The sequence below is a fragment of the Camellia sinensis genome, chromosome 7 (genome assembly GCF_055761805.1).
Source record: "Camellia sinensis isolate YWXY chromosome 7, ASM5576180v1, whole genome shotgun sequence".
Taxonomy (NCBI): domain Eukaryota; kingdom Viridiplantae; phylum Streptophyta; class Magnoliopsida; order Ericales; family Theaceae; genus Camellia; species Camellia sinensis.
In genome coordinates, this window is record NC_138967.1 from 22,422,840 (window position 1) to 22,427,190 (window position 4,351).

The 4,351-nt window shown below is 39.5% G+C and overlaps 1 pseudogene across 1 annotated transcript; it reads right to left on the reverse strand.

The window, feature by feature from the left end:
- Positions 1 to 224: 224 nt before the first annotated feature.
- LOC114256560 (putative calcium-transporting ATPase 13, plasma membrane-type pseudogene) lies at positions 225 to 3,573 on the reverse strand (annotated as a pseudogene). The gene has a single exon (XR_014335054.1). The product of XR_014335054.1 is annotated as a putative calcium-transporting ATPase 13, plasma membrane-type pseudogene (transcript).
- Positions 3,574 to 4,351: the final 778 nt, after the last annotated feature.

Genomic DNA, 4,351 nt, shown 5'->3' on the forward strand with positions numbered 1-4,351 from the left:
GGGATAACTTATATACAAAATTTTTAAGGCTCTTTAGTTGGTCAGAATCCATACACCTCGCTAGGAGGTCAAGGGCTCGATTTCCCCTCTCAATCTACGACTGCCGATTTAGAAAAAATAAATAAAAAGAATATTGAATCTGATTTTCTTCAAAGAGACCACAAATGTCAAAGCATTGTGGCTTTCTACAAAAATGATCTGTTAAACCTTCTATATCCTTTAGCACCTTCACAGATAGGATGAATAAAAAGCAGCAATTTGAAACAGTACCTTCGGGTATGTCTAAGGAAAAAAACAATACAAGTTCTATTATTTGCTTATACATTAAACTATTACTTATAATACAGTAATTGAACATACATAATGATGAAACTAACATTGTCCATGGCATCAAATATTAAATACCTAACTATTCATATTTACAAGTATTTTGTATTTCTCCATTTGAGGTAACTGAAAAAAGGTTTCTCTGGAACAGGTATCCACTTCACAAGCCAACCAATCGGCCAAGATACTGCAGCAAATCCAATACATACTACCCACTGCCACCAATTCAACCTCTCTGTACTCGCAAATTTCTTCAGGAATTCCACCATCACCACTTGAAGAACAATGGTAATCCCAATGATTGCCAAAAACAACTTGCTCCTATGTATTTCCTTGAAGACATTCTTCTTCTCGAGCTTCCTTGCATTGAATTCGTTGAAAACTTGGCAAAGCACGAAAGTATTGAAGATTAGCGTGTTGTTGACATTTGTATTCACCCCAAAGATTGATTTGCCTCCGAATTGTAAGGTCAGTAGCACGGTTATCTGGTAGAATGCTTGAGCTAGCAGGTTCCTCCACATAATGTTGGTGATGAGTGGTTTAGTTCGACCCACAGGTGGTTTCTGCATGAGTTCATTGGAGGGCTTTTCTGTGGCCAGAGCCAAAGCACCTAAGGTGTCCATGATCAAGTTCACCCACAATAACTGGACAGCTGTAAGTGGCACTTCACCAGCTGAAACTGCTGTGACAAGGTTGATGAAAAGGGCAGCAACGTTCACAGTGAGCTGGAATTGGATGAATTTTTGAATGTTGTTGTAAACACATCTTCCCCACTTTAAGACCGTGACTACAGAACCAAAGTTATCATCTAAAATGACAATGTCTGAACACTCTTTCGCCACTTCTGTTCCTTGAATCCCCATAGATAGACCTATATCTGCTTCCTTCAATGCGGGTGCATCATTCGTGCCATCGCCAGTAACTGCCACAACATGGCCTTTCTGCTTCAAGCATTCCACCATGAGAAGTTTATCGGATGGGGAAGATCTTGCCATCACACAGATTTTATCAACTTTCTCCAATCGCTCCTCTGGCTTGTAATTGCGAAATTCCTCACCTTGTACCACTGCTCCACTAATATCCTGATTAGGCCTAAGTATCCCGCATTCAGTGGCTATAGCTCTTGCGGTGAAAACATTGTCGCCAGTGATCATTTTTATGTTCACTCCAGCATACTGACAAGCTTCCACAGCTTTCTGCACACCAGGCCGACATGGATCCTTTATGCCTACCAATCCCAAAAGGGTCAAGTTGCTGTCCTTCAAATTTTTGTTCACTTTTTCGCCTTGATTCTCTTCTTTTTGAACTTGTTTATGAGCAAAAGCAATGCATCAAAGGCTGCTCGCAGCCATACCTTTAATCATTTGATCAAATTTCTTCCTTTCAACATCATCCAAGACCTTGATTTTTCCAGAGGCATCATAGTAATGGGAACACATTGCAAGCACCATCTCTGCAGCCCCTTTCCAATGCACGTTGATTGTATTGTCATCCTTCTTCCTCATTGAAATGCCGCTTCTTTTCTTTGTTGAATTGAAGGCTTCAACATGGAGGATTGAACAGCTCTGCTTCAGTTTCTCCACATCCATGTTTAGTTCCATGACAGCCCAAAACAGAATTGCTTTTTCGGTGGGGCTGCCAGAGAACTCAAATTCGGATCCTGAAGTGGACTTGTAAACTGTGCCTGTCGTATTCAAACCGACACCTTGGTGGAGCAATTCAAGAACAATGTCTGAAATTGAAGTTGAATTTCTTTCCTCCATTGATTCTTGGCCGAGCCAGAACTTTGTTACCTTCATTTGGTTGAGTGTGAGGGTGCCTGTTTTGTCAGTACAAATGACGGTGGCAGAGCCCATTGTTTCACATGCAGAGAGCTTTCTCACCATGGCCTGATCAGCCATCATTCTCTTCATCGAATAAGCCAAAGTAAGTGTGACAGCCAATGGCAAGCCTTCAGGAATTGCAACAACAACAATAGTTACTGCAGCAGCTACAATCCCCACAACAGAATTGATAATGTCATCAACTTTTGTCTTGCTTCCATTGAACTCTGTATTTCCATTTGCATCTTTTGTATTGCCTGTGAAATACCGAACCAACAACACCACTAGAACTAGGAAAGCAACAACCAAACCAACCTTGCCTATGGCTGAGGTTAGTTTGTTGAGCCGGGCTTGTAAAGGCGTTTGCTCATTAATGTCGCAGCTGATTGTGCTCATCATCTCACCCCATGTCGTGCTCATGCCAACCGATGTGACAAGCATTCGGCCAAACCCATCAGCCACCTTAGTACCCGAAAACAAGAATGGATTTCGGTTAATATTTACTTCTACGTGCTCGCTTTCGCCTGTCATGCTCGATTCATCAACTTGTAGCGAGTAGCCATCTATGAATAGGCCGTCAGCTGGAACCTGATCTCCAATCTTTAAGCAAACTACATCTCCAACAACAATCTCAAAAATCGGAACTTGTTGCCGCCTTCCATTTCTCACAACATCAATCGGGATATTGTTGCTGACTTTAGATAATTTGAGAAATTGCCTACTTCGCTTGAAATTACTTCCTGCTGAGACTGCTATGACAAGAAAGACAGCAAAAAATATGCTGCCTCCGTCGTACCACCCTTCTTTCAGCCCATTTTCTTTGATGCCAAATCCAAGTGAAAGAGCTGCACATACTAAAAGGATTATAATAGTAGGATCTTTCAAAGCCTCCCATACGAAACAATAGAAACGTTTGGTGGGAGGCCTTTGATATGTGTTTCTGCCAAAAGCTTTGTGTCTGCGCGAAATATCTTCCTCGTCATCTCCATTTATGCCATTCTCCAAATTGATTTTGAGATCAGAAGCTAAACCTTGAACTCCACCATGTTTTTCAAGAAGCCGGTTTAGATTTTTCTTTTTGGTAAGTTGGGTAAGACTTGACTTATCAATATTTCTGAAACAGGGGTGTGGTGGTTCGGGGACATCGATGACGACAACTGAGTTAGATGGAAGAAAAGGGGATACCTTTCTGTTGTTCTTCTTGGCTTCCAAGCAACCGGCGAAGGCTCTGGAACAATAGATTGTAACAAATGCCATATGCCATCTCTGTTTGTTAGTTTCAGCAAGGCCAGTGGGTAGTTTGAGGACAGAGTCATACAAACTTGTTTCAAATATTATAAACATGCTGTGAAAAGAAAAAACAAAAACAAACAAATGGAGATTTGTTTTAAAAAAAAGAAGGGGGGGGGGGGGGGGGAGGGGGGGGGGGGGTGGTTGTTGGGGTGGTGAAGACGATGAGTTACAACTTTTAAGACAGTGAGAGATGAAGTAAAGGGTAATGCTTCGCTTCGCAGGAACTAATGCAACATGAAAATATTTAGCTCACGTACTTAAAGACACAAAAAACACTTTCTATAAATCCAAAATCACAACACACACACACACAAAAAACACTTTCTATAAATACAAAAAACACTTTCTATATTTAACTTTTGAACCTTTTTCAACTCGCTTTTTAGTATTCGTATCGAGGAGATGTGTTCGTGTTGCCTTCGCGTGGTCTTCAATCCAAAATCACAACACACACACAACACTTTCTATAAATGGAAATGTAGACAGATCACAGCCAAAAATTTCATTCTAAGAATCTTAAACAAAGTGAATGTTTCAAATTTTTTATTAGAGTTAAGTTTTTAGGTTTGAATCTTACTCTTCACCATACCACTAAAATTGTTCAGTTTATTTAATAACATAAATACTTGAGACTGACATTTTAGATATTCATATTTTAAATCCTTACACTCTATTTGGTTGAGAGATTTGATAAAGAATTTGAAAAAGAAAAACGAAAAGAAAAATGTTGGTAATTTGTGAATAAAATATATTACTTAACAAAATATATTACTTAATTTTACATACCTTTTCCTTTTCACTTCTCAAATTCCTTTCAAAATCTTTTAACCAAATCAAAGGCGACATTAGGATACCACAAAAATTGTTCATTTTATAATAGTATAGATGTTAGGTACTCACATTTTAGA